Consider the following 17,085-nt stretch of genomic DNA (forward strand, 5'->3'; position numbering starts at 1 on the left):
TAAGGAGAACGCATAGTGTGTAAAACGTAAACGTTGATTCAGTTTCTGTCTTGGCTGTTTGCCTATTTCATAATCAGAATCGAATTCAGGCAGTTCTGTGGCGCCGGCTGTGACACACAAAGCCATTCTTAACGATTCTCGCAGGCGGTGGCGGCGTGAGCCGTGGGTTCGACGTGTTCAGCAGCCTGTCTGTTTTCTCTTTCAGCAAACCAGGCACTGTAACTCTGGAAGTCCGAGCCTCCGTGTTTGACGGATAGGAACGGCTTCTGCCCTGGTGTTGCAGTGGCCGTGCCGTCCTGTTTGGAGAACAGCTGGGCAGGAGTCCGGACGGCAGTGAGGAATGCGAATGAGAGAGATTGTTACCTTTGCGCTCCTGCCTGCCTGCTCCTGCTTAGCGCCCGCTCTTGGCTCAGCCGACTTCAACTGCGAATGTTGTAGATATTTCTGAAAGCTTTGTTGCTTGTCTGTTGTTGAACTTGAAGAAAATGTATTTAGCTTTCAAAAAAAGTATTCGATTTAGCTTTCTTCTTTAGCCAGCCTCAGTACAAAGCTTGGCACCACAGCAGAGTTTGTGTTTCGAAAATCCTCGGTCTTGGGCAGTTAGGTGGAGCCTGTTACGTGAAGCAGCACGCCAAAGGCCATAGCGTTCTGGATTTGAAGGAAAATTGTAGGAATAGAGCCTGCGTTAACCACCAGGAGACCATGAAATTTTCTAGCATGTTCAGAACGATTTTGTAGGTGGTGATCATTTATATAAAGCTTTGATGCTAATTAGCCAGAGATTCTTTCAGTAGTTGAAAGCTAGGTTAAGGCAGATCTTTGTCATAAGCTTGATTCTAGATGTGGAAATAAAACTAGAGTGTCTTAAAGAAAATTAAAAGCCATTAGGAATCTTGGAAACAACACACAACTTGAAACAAGGTAAATAGATGGTTTAAATTGTAGGTAAGGCACAGAGATTTTAGTTCAGTAAATTAGGAAACAGTATTTGGCAGTTCTCCCTCTCAGTGAGACAGAGGCCGGAGCATCGAAGAGCAGTTGACATAGAGGATAAAGTGAGCCTCTAACACATTTCTGAAAAGAGTTGAAGCGGAAGAGATGGAGGGTAGAATATTTGAGGAGATAATAATAGAGTTTTCAGGGATTAATTTGAAAAAGTAAGTCCTCAACATAAATACTGAGTACCAAGTAGGCAAAAAATTATAAATTCATATTTTGACATATCTTAAACTATCTACATGCAAATGAAAAGAAAATATTGAAAGCTGACAGAAGAAATAGTTGTGTTGTTGGGAGGTACCACATAAGCAAAATAGATGCCAGGGGACAATGAAATAAGATCCTTAAAGTGCAGAGAAAAGTCATTTTCAACCTAAAATTTCAACCTAAAATGTAGCTAAATTATTCAAGAATGAGAGCGATACAGGTATTTCGGGCATATAAGAACTAAGAGCATTTATCACCCACACAAATCACCAGAAGAGCGAGTAAAGAGAACATTTGCAAACACAGGAGTAAACGGAGCAGGCAGGACGGAAGACACGATCCCGATAGAGAAACTGAGAAGTCCGGCTGTAAAAAAAACCCAAAAACCAAAAAAAACTTCGTAGCTCATGTTATGCTTTAAAGGAAGAAAGTAGAAAAAAAAATGAGACAGTAACAGGATTGGGGCTTAAGGCAAGAGGTATTGAAAGGATATAGAAGACTGTCTCATAATGAAAGCAGCGGTCTACCTAGAGAAGACAACAGTCATGAAGTCGTGTGCACCTAACAAAATCGCCAGGCCTTGTCATGTAAACAGAAGGTGATGGGAGTTCAAAGAAGAAACTGATGAGTGCACACGGAGGGTATGCTTAGCATTGTAGCGATTGCTGGCTCCAGCAGCAGCAGGTAGAGAGATCGTAGCTTTGGGGGCGCCTGGGGGCCCAGTTGGTTAAACATCTGACTCTTGGTTTGGCTCAGGATCTTAGGGTTGGTGGGTTTGAGCCCTGCATCGGGCTCCGTGCTGACAGCACAGAACCTGTTTGGGATTCTCTCTGTGCCCCTCCCCCTGCTTACATGCATGTGCTCTCTTACAATAAATAAACTTTCAAAAAAAATTAAAAAATATAATAGCTTTGAGCAACAGAATGTTTTTTTAATGTTTATTTTTGAGAGAGAGACAGTGTAAGTGAGGGAGGAGCAGAGAGAGAGAGAGAGACAGAGAGAGAGAGAGAGAGAGAGAGAGAGAGAATCTGAAGCAGGCTCCAGGCTCTGAGCTATCAGCACAGAGCCCAACGCGGGGCTTGAACTCTCAAAGGTCGTGACCCGAGCCGAAGTCGGACGCTTAACCGACTGAGCCACCCAGGCGCCCCTGAGCAACAGAATTTTAAAAGACTTGACCTAGGAATTCTGTACCCAAGGAACCAAAAAAGTTCATTTTTTCAATATTAATAAGGAACACTTAAAAAATTATCTACATGCATATATCTCAGAGATTCAACATATTAAAAAAATCGGGCGCCTGGGTGGTTCAGTCGGTTGAGCGTCCGACTTTGGCTCAGGTCATGATCTCGTGGTCCATGGGATCGAGCCCCGCGTCGGGCTCTGTGTTGACAGCTCGGAGCCTGGAGCCTGCTTCGGATTCTGTGTCTCCCTCTCTCTCTGCCCCTCCCCCGCTCATGCTCTGTCTCTCTGTGTCTCAAAAATAAATAAAACATTAAAAAAAATTTTTTTTAAAAATCAAGCTACTTCGTTTTCTTACCGAACACTGTTGGAAAGATTTTAAACAACCATGTAAATGTTATTTAAAAGTTAGGAAACTAAGAGTTCAGTGCGTTCCTGTTCTTGAGTTAAAGAATATCACAATGGAGATCGCAAAATCCGAGAATACGGTAAAGATACTTGGGAAGCAGCTAAAACAAGACTTGGAGAATAAGCTTTTAATTTTAAAAGCATCTATTAAAATTATATTATTAAAAGACATGAGGGGGCACCTGGGTGGCTCAGTTGGTTGAGTGTCCAGCTCTTGTTTCAACTCAGGTCGTGATCTGACAGTTGTGTCAGATCTCTACACATGAGCCTGCTTGGAATTCATTCATTCATTCACTCATTCATTCATTCATTCTCTCGCTCTCTTCCTCCCCCTCCCCCACTCAACGTGAGTGCTCTGTTTCTCTCTGTTTCAAAATAAACTTAAAAAAATTAAAAAGGTGAGAAGTTGAGAATAAATTATCCATGTGTTCAACTCCAGAAGCTAGAAAAAGAGTAAACACAAAGAAGAAAAAAATAGTAATAGCAATTAATTAAATGGAAAGCAAAGTTAACAGTTAAGCTCAATAAAATCAAAAGCACATTTTTTGGAAAAAACTAAGAAAATGAGACAATTACTGATACAGTACTGTGTATGTGTCTGTGCCAGAAATTTTGGATGTTTAGTTGAAATGAATAATATCCTAGGAAATATGAATTCCCCAAATTACTTCAACTAGAAAACCTGAATAAACCATAACCATAAGAGAAACAGTTAATAAAGGGCGTCTGGGTGGCTCAGTTGGATAAGTGTGTGACATTGGCTCAGGTCATGATCTCACAGTTTGTGAGTTCGAGCCCCACATTGGGATCTCGTGCTGACATCTTGGAGCCTGGAGCCTGCTTCGGATTCTGTGTCTCCCTCTCTCTCTCTGCCCCTCCCCCACAAGTGCTCTGTCTCTCTGGAAACTAAACAAACGTTAAAAAAACAATAAGCAATTCTTATATATAAAAGATGCCACAGACATAGACAAATCTTGTTAAATTTACAAGGAAAATTTATTCCTTTTATTTGCTGTGTCAGAAAGAAAAAGCCATCCATTTCATTTTGTGGGATTAGTATAACTTTAATACCTAAACAAGAAACACTAATACTAGAATATAGATAAACCAGTCTCGTTTATGACCGTAGAGTTTAAAATCCTAAATAATGTTGACGTCAGTAGAATATTTAGAAATACTGCACTGTGACGTTGCGTAGCAGCAATGCAAGGATAGATTGACATTAGAACATGTGTTGGTGCAACTCATTACATTAACAAATTAAGAAAAACCAAAAGGACATTCAGTAAATTTAACATGCTTTAGTAATGAGTTCACACTAGTTCCTAGCAAACTGGGATGGTGGGGGCCTGCCTTAGCCTATGAAAAAGTTTTTCTTAGAAACCAGTAGCATATATCATACTTAATAGTGAAATGAGATAAGCCTCTTGTCAATCCTTCATTTTTATACTAGAGGTCCTTCTCGCCAACGCAATAAAATGAAAACAAATGAGTTACAAAATTTTGAAAGTTAAGGATAGTTTTGTCTCCCTGTGGAGTCCATCCATGGTTATTGACATAGAGGAACCAAGAGAATCCACACTGTCAGACCTGTTAGTTACAACACCGTCGGGATGAAGATCAGTATAGAATAATCAGGGATGTTTCTCTTTACCAGTAACTAGGGAAGCAGTAGAAGAAAAATCCTGAAGAAAATAAAAGGCAGACAACAAAATCAGAATGTTCAGCCCCTTGGGGATGTGTCTAACCAACGTTGTGTAAAAGCTTTATAGAGGAGAGTTAGGAAACTGTGGAAGTCCGTGAAAGAAAGCCTGAGTAAATGGAATGTGATACCGTGTCCGTGGGTGGAGAGACTCCGTGTTGTAAAGAAGCAAACTTCCCGTCTGTACATTCAGAGCAATTCCAGCCAAGGTCTCTGTTTTTTCCCTTACGGATCTTCTAAACTGTCTTCGATTGTGCAAGGAAGGATAGGGCCAAGAGGATGGTGCCCTACTGCACTGAACCCGCCCCCGCCGATTTGTAGGAAATACGATGAACCAAGGAGCGTAGTTCAACTACGTCATAGGTATGCAGTTAGTGGTACCCAGACTGTGAGAGGCTCCGAGGCCCACCTGGTTTACTCTGTAAATAATTGCAAGGAAGAGAGAGATGCAAGGGAAACCCATCGATCAGAAGAGACTTAAAATGCACATTAACTAACCAGCGTATGGACCTCATTTGGATTTTGACTCAAAGGCCTGAACTACTGAAAAAAACTTTGTAGACAACCGGACTTTCAACACTGATTGGATGTTTATTTGGGCATCGTCAAATTTTTTTCAGCTGTGAAGATGATCCTTACAAAGTGAAATTAGCCAGCCAAAGACAAATGATGTGTGATTCCACTTACATGAGGTATCTAGAATAGTTAAGCTTCCAGAAACAAAGTAGAATGTGATTGCCAAGGGCTTGGAGGAGGGGGAGTTTTTCATGGGTGTACTTGCTGTTGTTTAAGGTGAAGAGTTGTGGAGATTTGTTGTACGGCAGTGTGAATAACTTTTAACACCACTGAAGTATACACTTTGAAGTGGTTAAGGTGGTAAATTTATGGTTTTCAATTTTTGTTAGTGTTTATTTTTGAGAGAGGGCACGAGCGGGCACATGTGTGAGCTGGGGCAAGGCAGAGAGAGAGGGAGACAGAGGATCCGAAGCAGGCTCCGTGCTGTCAACGCAAGAGCCTGACGTGGGGCTCGAGCTCACGAACCACGAGATGATGGCATGAGCCGAAATCAAGAGTCCGACACTTAACCGGCTGAGCCCCCCAGGTGCCCTGATGCCACGTGTGTGTGTTTTTTCAAAGGTCCTTTTAGCGGTACGTGCTCAAGTATTTATGCTAAATGATAAGTTTGAGAGCTCCACTTCTCTGTTAACACGAACCGCAGACCCTTTCCCCAGCAAAACTGGTGAAAATTATTGTTTATAAAAAACAACCCTTTAAAGTGTCTGGAGGTGGAGAGGTGCCAGGCTGGCTCATCTAGAAGAGCACACAACTCTTAGATCTCGGGGTCGCGAGTGTGAGCCCCACGTGGTGTGTGGAGATTACTTAAGTAAGTAAAGCTTTTTAAAAGTTTCTAGAAGTGGTTCTACAGCAAAAGAAACATTTCTTCAAGAAAACCCACTGAGTCTTGGTGGAAAGAGTCTGTGGCATTCGAGCCACTGCTTTCCCTCCCCGCCCAGGCTGGTATCACGGAAACTGCACCCCAGGTACGTGATGCTGAGAACACAGGTCTCGCTCTCCCCCCGGCTCACGGTTGAGGACTGGAACCCCCCTCCCCGTCCCACCCAGCTACCTGTTGTAGAGGCGAGGATGCAGGGGAGTGTGGCTGAGAGCTCGCCCGGCCTCCGCTCTAGGGTAGAAGCCCCTCCTTGGCTGTGGGGGGCTGGGCGGAGGTGCCGTGATGGCAGACAGGGGCGACCACTGGATCCCCGCCGCCCCGTGTCCTAAAGCGGGTTTGTCGCTTGGAACAGTTCCAGCAAGTAAGTGCAGTTTGGGGGATGCGGTCAGGTAAAGAGACGGTGGCAGGGGAGCCCGGCAAAGACCTCGGTCATTCCAGAGTGATTCCGCACGGGCCCAAGGCCTACCTCCAGAGGAGGAACGGTGGCGGCTTCACGCTGCGCGAGTCAGGGAGGAGAGCCCAGCTTTTACTAAAATCCGGTCAGCTACCGAGTGGCGGATGAAAAGAAGCTGGTGAGAGAGTGGGTTAGAGTTGCTGCAGTATATTGTCCAAAAATCAAAAAAAGTCACTTTCAACGACAAAAAAATCGGGACATAAACCGGCAGGTGTGATCCGTGCAGAGGAAAACACGCAGTGGCTGTCGCGTGACCAGGTACAGATTCGATGAAGACTTCAGGGTAGTCACACGCGTGTTTAAAGAGAACAGTGCTTAGTGAAGTGAAGTGTGTGACAGTGTCTCATCAAATAGAGAATGCCAGTAAAGAAATGGTAACAACCAAGTGGAAATTCTGAAGTTGAAAAGTATAGTAACTAAAAGAAATAAACAACTAAAAAAACTTATGCAGGAACTCAGCAGTAGATTCGAACTGGCAGAAAAAAAGAATGAATAAACTTGAAGATAGGTCCCTGAAGATTATCCAGTTTGGAGAACAGAAAGAAAATAGAGAAGTGAACAGAGCCTAACAGAAACGTGGGACATCATTAAGTTTGCCAACAGATGTGTCACGGGAGGGCCAGAAGTAGAGATGAGAGGGAAAGAGAAATATTTGAAGAGAGAGAACGGCTGAAAAGTCCCCATTTTGATGACAAACGGTAGTCTCCCTGCCTAAGGAGCTCCTGGAACTCAAAGTAGGATACAGGATACGTGCGAGGATATCCACACACAGCCACAGACACATCATAGTAAAGATGTCGAAACGCGGAGAGCAGGAGGAGAAAATCCTAAAAGGAGCCAGAGAAAGACAACTTGTCATCAACAGGAGCGCTTCAGTGACACAAACTGATGACTTCTCATCAGAAACAACGGAGGCCAGAAGGCAGTGGGATGACATTTTACATGCTCAAAGGAAAAAAAAACAAAACAAAACTTGACCAAGAATCCTATATCCAGCAAAAGTATCTTTCAAAGAAGATGGTGAAATACATTATCTCAGAGAGACAAAAACTGAGAGTATTTTTTCCTAGAAGACTGTTTTATGAGAAATACTTAAAGGAAAGCAAGTGATTCCAGACAGTAATTTGAATTTACGTGGGGAAAAAAATAAAGTCCTTGGTAAGGATAATTGTGTAATCACAACAGAATGTAAGTATTACTTAATGGATTTTGGAAAGCAGTTGTATAAGCCAATATGTGTATTACTGTTTTATGGGCCCTGTAACATGGGAATGTAGTACGTTTGCCAATGTCAGCACAGAGGGAGTGAGTGGAAGGAACGCTACATCGGACCAAGGAAGTGACACCAGATGGTAATTCTAATCCTAAGGACCAAGTGAAGAAAGCCAAGCTGTCAATACACACGTGGTCTCCTTTCTTCTCATAACTTCTTTAAAAAGAAAATTATGTGAAGCAACAGTTACAGCAACGTATCATTGTGTTTGTAGCGTATCTAGACGACAGCATATTAATAACCGCATAGATATGGGATAAGAGAGCCATCGAGGAGTAACATTTCTATATTTCTTTGGTATTAAAGTTGTATAAGTTTGACCTCGGAAAAGAAGTAAAGCTATATTCTGCTGTCAGATGATTTTTAAATAGAAAATTGAAGGGAATCCACTGAAAAACGATTTGAACTATCGTATGAGGTAAACAGTGTTGTAGGATACAAAAGAAAACAAAAACCAGTCGTATTTCTTTTTCCTAAGTATTTAAATTCCGGTTAGTTAACATACAGTATAACATTAGTTTCAGATACACAGTATCGTGTACGACAGTTCCGTGCATCACCCAGTGCTCATCACAAGCGCACCCCTAATCCCCATCACCTGTTTCACTCATACCCGGCCCCCCCCCCCCCCCCGCCCGGGATCATCAGTTCTCTATAGTTGAGTCTCTTTCTTTGTTTGCCTTTTTTACTCCCTTTGCTCTTTTGTTTCTTAAATTCCACTTATAAGTGAGATAACGTATTTGTCTTTCTCTGACTTATTTCACTTAGCGTGATACTCTCTAGCTCCATGCTGTCTTTGCAAATGAAATGGCAAGATTTATTCTTTTTATGCCTGAGTAATATTCCAGTGTGTGTGTGTGTGTGTGTGTGTGTGTGTGTGTGTGCGCGCGCGCGCGCACAGCACATCTTCTTTACCCAGTAATCAGTCGATGGACACATGGGCTGTTCCCATTACCTGGCTACTGTGGGTGCTGCTGCTCTAGACATCAGTGTGCATGTATCCCCTGGAATTAGTATTTTTGTATTATTTGGGTAAATACCTGGTAGTGCAATTGCTGGATTGTAGTTCTATTTTCTTTTTAAAAATCTGTAATGTTTTTTATCTATTTTTTTGAGAGAACATGAACGGGGAGGGGCAGAGAGATACACAGAATGCGAACCAGGCTCCAGGCTCTGAGCTGTCAGCACAGAGCCCAACGTGGGGCTTGAACCCACGAGCCGCAAGATCATGACTTGAGGCAAACTCAGACACTTAACCAACTGAGACACCCAGGCGTCCCAGGGTAGTTCTATTTTTAATTTTTCCCGAGTGGCTGTACCAGTTTGCATTCCCACCAACAGTGCAAGAGGATTCCTTTTCTCCACGTCCTTGCCAATACCTGTTGTTGTGTTTTTTATTTTGGCCGTTCTGACAGGTGTGAAGTGATACGTCTCATTGTAGTTTTGTTTTAGATTTCCCCGATGATCAGTGATGTTGAGCATCTTTTCATAGGTCTATTGGCCATCTGGATGTCTTTGGAAAAATGTCTAGTCCTGTCTTCTGCCGATTTAAAAAAAAAATTGTTTTTTACATTTATTTTTGAGAGACAGGGAGAGACAGAGCACGAGTGGGGGAAGGGCAGAGAGAGAAGGAGATACAGAATCTGAAGCAGGCTCCAGGCTCTGAGCTGTCAGCATGAGATCCCGACGTGGGGCTCGAACTCACAAACTGTGAGATCATGACCTGAGCCGAAGTTCTATGTTTAACCAACTGATCCACCCAGGTGCCCCTCTTCTGCCCATTTTTTAATTGGATGATTTGTGTTTTGGGTGTTGAATTTTATAAGTTCTTCATGTATTTTGGATACTAACCCTTTATCAGATATGTCATTTGCAAATATCTTCTCCCATTCTGTTGGTTGTCTTTTAAATTTTATAGATCCTTGTCTCTGTGCAAAAGCTTTATTTCATTTTAATTTATTTTATTTTTTTCATTTCCATTTGGTTCTTTAATTAAAAAATTTTTTTTTTAAATTTACATCCAAGTTAGCATCTAGTGCAACAGTGATTTCAGGGGTAGATTCCCTAATGCCCCTCTCCCATTTAGCCCATCCCTCCTCCCACAACCCCTCCAGTAACCCTCTGTTTGTGCTTCATATTTAAGAGTCTCTTATGTTTTGTCCCCCACCCTGTTTTTACACTATTTTTTTCTGTGCAGAAGCCTTTTATCTTGATGAAGTCTCAGTAGTTTATTTTTGTTTTCTTTCTCTTACCTCAGGAAACATGTCTAGAAAGGAGTTGATATGGCCAACGTCAAAGAAATTACTGTCTGTGCTCTCCTCTAGTATTTTTATGGTTTCAGGTCTTACATTTAGGTCTTTGATCCATGTTGAATTTATTTTTGTGTGTAAGAAAGTGCGTGTAAGAAAGTGGTCCAGTTTCATTCTTTTGCATGTCGCTGTTCAGTTTTCCCAACACTATTTGTTGAAGAGACATTTTCTTTTTCCTCTTGGATATTCTTTCTTGCTTTGTCAAAGAGTAATTGACCGGGGTTGAAACCAGTTATACCCTTGCAATGAAGAATCTGAAAATGGAAGTAAGGAAACAATTCCATTTACAGTAGCATCAAAATTAATGATATATTTTGGAAGAAAAATTTAACAAGTGTAAAGCTTGTACTTTGAAAACTTTAAAAATGGTGTTGAAAACATTTGAAATGATCTAAATAATTGAAAAATATCCTATGTTCATATGTCAGAAGACTTAATACTGGCAGTATTCTCCTGATTGACCTACACATTTAATGCAGTGTCTTTATCTTGGTTGCGTAGTTTGTAGAAGTGGACAAGATGATCCTAAAATTTATATGAAAATGTTAGGGATCCAGAATAGCCAAAGCCTTCTTGGAAAACAAGCACAAAGTTGGGAGGACTCACATACCCTGATCTCAGAACTTACTACAAAGCAACAGTAATCAAGACAGGTGGTGCTGGCATAATTCTAGTAGTTCCATGGGATGGAGTCGAGAATCCCGAAATAAGCCTCAGATATATATGCGATCAAGTGATTTTCTACAAGATGCCAAAACAATTCTACCGAGAAAGAACCATCTTTTCAATTAATTGCTCTGAGACATCTGGATATCCACATGTAAAAGAATGATATTGGACTCTAACAAATTCACTTGGACTGTGTCAAGATATACTATAAAACTCTTAGAAGAAAACCTAGGGATAGAGGCGCCTGGGTGGCCCAGTTGATTAGGCATCTGGCTCTTGATTGCAGCTCAGGTCATGATCTCATGGTTCGTGAGATCGAGCCCCAAGTTGGGTTATGTGCTGACACTGCAGAACTTGCTTGAGATTCTCGCTCTCCCCCTCTCTCTGTCCCTCCCGTGCTTGTACTCTCTCTCTCTCTCGAACATTTTTAAAAAAGAAGAAAACATAAGGATAAATCTTTGCAACTTTGAAATTAGGCAGTAATATCTTAGGACATTAGGAGCAGAAGCAACCAATGAAGTAGATTGGACTTCATCAGATTTCAAAAGCTTTCGTGCTTCCAGAGACACTGTCACAAAAATAAAAAGCCCACTGAATGGGAGGAATTTTTGCAAATGGCGTATCAGATAAGGGACTTTTATCTATATGTATCAAGAACCCTTATGACTCCATGATACAAAGACAATGAAAAATGGTCAACAGATCTGAATAGGCATTTTTCCAAAGAAGATACTCAAATGGCCAGAAAGCACATGATAAGATGTTCAATGGTGTTAGGTATCAGAGAAACACAAATCAAAATTATAATGAGATGCCCCTTGACACCCACTAGGAGCCCTTTATCACAAAGTCAGTCGATGACAGGTATTGGCAAGGATACGGAGAAGTAAGCACCCTCGTGCACTCCTGGCAGGAGTGTTAAATGTCCAGGGGCTTGGAACATAGTCTTTCAGTGCTTCAAATGGTTAAACATAGAATTACTGTTTGACCCAGAATTTCACTCTTCGGTATATACACAAGAGAATGATAAAGCATGTGCTGTGTACATCTGCATATACATAGCCACGGCGGTATGATTCCTAATTGCCAGAAAGTGGGGAACAACCCAGATGTCAGCTGATGAATGAATATTTCATTTCTCCATGAAAATACATCGAATACTGGCACTCATTGTAACATGAACTTTCAAAGCTTTGTGCTAAGAGTCCAGTCAAAGGATCACTCATCGTATGAGGACAGTTGTACGAAATGTCCGGGGTAGCACGTGATCGATCGGAATAGAAAGCAGGTGAGTGGTTCCCCGATACTGGTGGCCCCGGGGAGTCGGGGGGAGGGGGTGATCAAGAGCACTGGCTTTCTTTCTGGGAGGATCAAAATGTTCCGAAACTGGTTGTGGTGACGGTTGTGTGAGCTTGTGAACATAGTAAAGCAGTGAGCTGTCACTCCGCGTGTGTTATGGTGGCTGACATCTGAGACACCCCACCAAATGCTGCCGCTGATGTAGGGCAGCTGGAACTCTCACTCATTGCTGGCGGGCATACAAAATGGTGCAGTCGCTTCGGAAGGTACTTTGGCCGTTTTTTACGGAACCGAACATACTTTTAACTAACGGGGTTCACCGGTTTTTCTCCTCGGTACATCCCCGAATGAAAACCCGGGTTCACGCGAGAACCCGCACGTCCATGTGTGCAGCAACCTGATTAATAATTGCCAGAACTTGGGAGCCGAGCAGGTAAACTGGTACGCCCAGGCGGTGGAATATTATTCGCCTACCCCGAAAAGACGATGGGTGTATGGTTCCGTGTGACATCCCGGACGAGGCAAAGAGTGGACACGGTGGTGGCTGCCAGGGTCAGGAGGGAAGGAGGAACGGACAGGCAGAGGGGGCGTCGAGGCAGCGGAACCGTCGTGTGCGCCCACAGGGCTGGATACAGCGTCCTGATGGAGACCGCGGGCTTTGATAACAGCGTGTCCCCGTGGGCTCTGCGGTTACAAGTCGGGCGCCCTGCTGCGGGTGAGGGGAGCTCGCGTGCGGAGGGGGGACTGGGAACTCTACTTTCTGCTCAGTTTTGCTGTGAACCTAACTTGCTCCAAAAAATAAAGTTTATTAGTTTAAAAAAATGTCTGAGACTTGTCTCAAGACAGTGTGTTGTGTAATGGAAGTGGATGGAGGGACGAGATTGCCCGCGGGTTTATGAGTGTTGGAGCTGGGCGGCGGGTGCGTGAGGCTTGTGATAATAACTTACGTCTGGTAGGGGAAGTGTCCCCACTTCATTCAAAACTATTACAGTGGGGTTTTTTAACATTCTTTTTTTTTTTTTTTTTTAACGTTTGTTTATTTTCGAGATAGAGCGCGAGCGGGGGGAGGGGCAGAGAGGGGGACACGGAATCCGAAGCGGGCTCCAGGCTCTGAGCTGTCAGCACAGAGCCCGACGCGGGGCTGGAACCCACAGACCACGAGATCGTGACCTGAGCTCAAGTTGAACACTTAACCAACTGAGCCACTCAGCATCCCTTATAGTGGTTTTTTTTTTTTCAATTAAAATTTTTTTTTAATGTTTCAAGAGAGAATATGTGCGTGAGTGTGGGAGGCACAGAGGATCTGATGTGGGCTCTGCACTGACAGCAGAGAGCCCGACACAGGGTTCGACCCACAAACTGTGAGATCATGACCTGAGCAGAAGTGGGACACTTAACCAATTGAGCCACCCAGGCACCACCTACAGTGTTTTTATTAAGCTGTTTATTATGGGAAACTTTACGATGTGTACGAGAGTAGACAAAATAGTATGAATACTGCTGTGTTTAGACAGCATGGTATTGGCATGAGAACGGGGCATTTTTCTAGAAGTTCCATAATTTTTATAGAAGTTCTCAATGTATGGAAATTTGATATTTGACATAGCATTATAAATTTGGGAAGAGCCCAGAACAGTGGGCTTAGAACGATGGGAACATGCGAGTAGAATAGGCAGATGCCTACCCCACACCTGAATGTCCACGGCCGTAACAGCTGATACGCCAGACTGTCATATGGCAGCGAATGATCGAAGCAGTCACGTGCGTGAACAATCTCAGGAACGAAACGATGTTAAGAGATCGAGGTAATTAAAGAGGAATACGACTCTATGAGAGCACTGGGGTTTGAAAACCTGTAGCAGAGCAAGGGTGTAAAATACGCATGGTAATGATTCCTCCAAATTCCTGATAGTTGTTACTTCTGAGGGAAGTAGGGTGTTTGTAATGTTTTACTTCTTTTTTTTTTTTTTTTTTTTTTTGAGACAGGAACAGAGCATGAGCAGGGGAGGGGCAGACAGAGAGGGAGACACAGAATCGGAAGCAGGCTCCAGGCTCCGAGCTGTCAGCACAGAGCCGGACGCGGGGCTCGAACTCACAGACCGTGAGATCATGACCTGAGCCGAAGCCGGACGCTCAACCGACTGAGCCACCCAGGCGCCCCTGTAATGTTTTACTTCTTGAAGTTGAAAAGAGGTTGAAACACACGTAGCAGTAATATTAATAATTGATGAAGCCTGGACGCCTGGCCAGCTCAGGCCATGGAGCATGAGACTCTTGTTCTCAGGGTTGTGAGTTCAAGTCCCATGTTGGGTACAGATCTTACTTAAAAATAAAATCTAGAAAAAAAAAGATGAAGCTAGGTGATAGGTGTCCATTATGTAATTCTCTATATTTGTCTTCATGTTTGAAATGTTGTATAAAGTGTCAGTATATCCAAATGAAGTGTCTTGTTTGGATCCTAATTCATACAGACTTCAAAAAGACATTTTTTTGGCAACTGGAGTAGTTTTACTACAGACCAGGTATTAGATTATATCAAACAGTTGTTAACTTTGTTAGGTGTGACAGTGACACCGTGTTTGTGTAAGAAGATATTCTTGTTTTTAGAGAGGCATGTGTAGTGTGTTAGGTGATGTAATATTGTTTCTGGGACTCATTTTTAAAATACTTCAAAGAAAAAGGGTAGTTGAAATAAATGTGGCAAAGTCTTGGTAATTGATGAATCTTGGTGATAGGCATGTGAAACATTGTACTGTATTCTCACCTTCCGAATGCGTTTGGAAATCTTTATAATTACATCTACAAAGCCAGAATGGGTAATAACTGCTCTTTATTATTATTTTTAAAAATTTTAATGTTTATTTATTTATGAGAGAGAGACAGAGCATGAGCAGGGGAGGGGCAGAGAGAGAGGGAGACACAGAATCAGAAGCGGGCTCCGGGCTCTGAGCTGTCGGCACAGAGCCTGATGCGGGGCTTGAACTCACGGACCACGGGACTGTGACCTGAGCCCAAGTCGGATGCTTAATCGACTGAGCCACCCAGGCACCCCAGTAACTATTCTTTAATAATAACTTGTGCTACTGGCAGATAGATTTGAAATGTTTTGGTACAGAAAGTGTAGGTTTTTCTAACTTCTAACTTCTGTTTGTTTTCTCATTTAAAGGTGTGTGTGTGTGTGTGTGTACGTGTGTGTGTGCGTGCGTGCGTGTGTATATATATGTGTAATACATAGCATATAATACAGACTTAGGTAAATACGTAAAGTCAGTCAGGAGCAACATTTGGCCGAATCTTCCTTCAGGCTCTCTGTGCTGCTCTTAACTCTGTGGAAACATGCCACAGATTAGTCTTTAGGTTTGGTATTTGCAGTTTTTGTGTCCGTAGTGATCACGCAACAGTGTATGCAGCTCTGGGCGATTTCCAAGAAACAAAACATTATCAGGGAGAATCAGCGGAGGAGGGGAGAGCACGTGGACTTGAGCCTTGACGGAACTGTGGTTCTCAGAAACGAACAGAGTATTCCGAGATCATGGTTTTTCTTTTATTTCACATTTTACGAAAACATTCTTATATCCAGAACACCCCTTTTGTGGCTTTGTGTGTTTTGTCTCTAGATCATTCCCACACACCTACCACTGTGTCCCAGGGGTCTGGCTTGCCTTCTGGACACTTCAGATAATTACTTTCTGTAATTAATGTTCTTGTAAGTTTTCTGTGGCTGGTGTTTTGGGATATTTTAATAGTGACAAGCAGCGGAAAACTGAGGCTGAGCGAATAAAGGTTTCTTAAATGGCTTCAGTTACGATCAGGGTGTCTGGTGTTTCCCCCGTTACTTGGACTACCAAGCTGTTAATTCCTGTGTGTGTTTGATAGTGAAAGTGCCTTAGTTTTACCTATCTGATTTTTTCAAGTACTTAGACAGTCAGGCAGAGAAGCGTTGCTGCTGATCTGGCTCGAGGGCTGGGTGATTCCTTAGATCCCATGGCCGCTGGTAATCGAGTTAGAGCCTAAGTCAGATTGTTTTGCTGGCTGTCAGCTCAGTTACCGTGTTCTCTAAAGGGAATTGACGACTTTGCATAGAGGTGAAGGGTTCTTCTGCATAAATGTCTCCTAACTTCTGTATGGCAAAAGATACGGAAAAGTTAAGCGACCAAGAGCACCGAGGCTGGAAAAGCTTTGGAGGAAAAGGACTGATATTCACTGTATGTAGAATACCGTTCCCAATCAGAGGAAAGACTGTTCATGAGCACAGGGAAAGGGTATCACCAGGGAAGAAACACAGACATTAATCAATGTAATGAAGAGACTCAGCCTCACTACTGGTAGAGAAATACAGATGACAGCTGTCACCGTTTTCGTCCCCATGGTGTTGGCAACATTAGGGACAGTGGAAGATAGTGACTGTTGGTAAGTGTGTAGGGAGCAGACACGGCCCTGAACGCTGGCGGGGGTGGGGTGGTCGCCTCGTCTGAAGGGCCATTCGGCCAAACCCCGGGCTTACATAGGCTTACGTCTGTAGTTGGCTCACCGTGTCAGCTCGATATTGAGGAGGTGGCAAAGGGATGAGGAGAAAATTAATCCTGACTTTTAAAAATCCTTGATCTTGATCTTGTAGCTTGCGGTGTGGTCCGGCTTTCTTTTCTCCCGTGTTAACCGTTTCTCAAATGTTCACCTTGTGCAAGTATTGTACTCCCAAGCATTTTCAGTAAATTGTTTATCACTAAGACCACCTTCTAACATGGGTGTTTTTATCCCCGTCTTGTAGATGTGGAAACTGAGGCCAGAGAGGTTAAATAAGTTGATTAGCCAGTGAGTGAAAGAGTCTAAATTTAGCTTTAAAACTATGGCCTTCATCACTGGCTGGTTGGATAATGAGTAAGGAATGGACTTGTGATGCCCTGCACACCCTGAGTCTTAGCTTTATTAAAATAATTGGTTTTCTAAGTTACCTAACATTGAATTTAATGTTTAACTCCTTCGTTAGACTGTTAGCATTATAAAGGGGACGCTGTATTTGTTCCTTGGGCTGTCAGCCTGCCAAGTGCCAGTGCGGCCCCTTCCCTAACCGGAGGCCTCCCCTCCCCTCCCCTCCTCTCCCCTCCTCTCCCCTCCTCTCCCCTCCTCTCCCCT

The 17,085-nt window shown here is 43.1% G+C and overlaps 1 protein-coding gene across 4 annotated transcripts in view; it reads left to right on the forward strand.

The window, feature by feature from the left end:
• RABEP1 (rabaptin, RAB GTPase binding effector protein 1) overlaps nucleotides 1-17,085 on the forward strand; it is a 102,546-nt gene that overhangs the window by 46,339 nt on the left and 39,122 nt on the right. The gene's annotated exons all lie outside the window — the stretch shown is intronic.

This window comes from Panthera uncia, chromosome E1 (genome assembly GCF_023721935.1).
Source record: "Panthera uncia isolate 11264 chromosome E1, Puncia_PCG_1.0, whole genome shotgun sequence".
Lineage (NCBI taxonomy): Eukaryota > Metazoa > Chordata > Mammalia > Carnivora > Felidae > Panthera > Panthera uncia.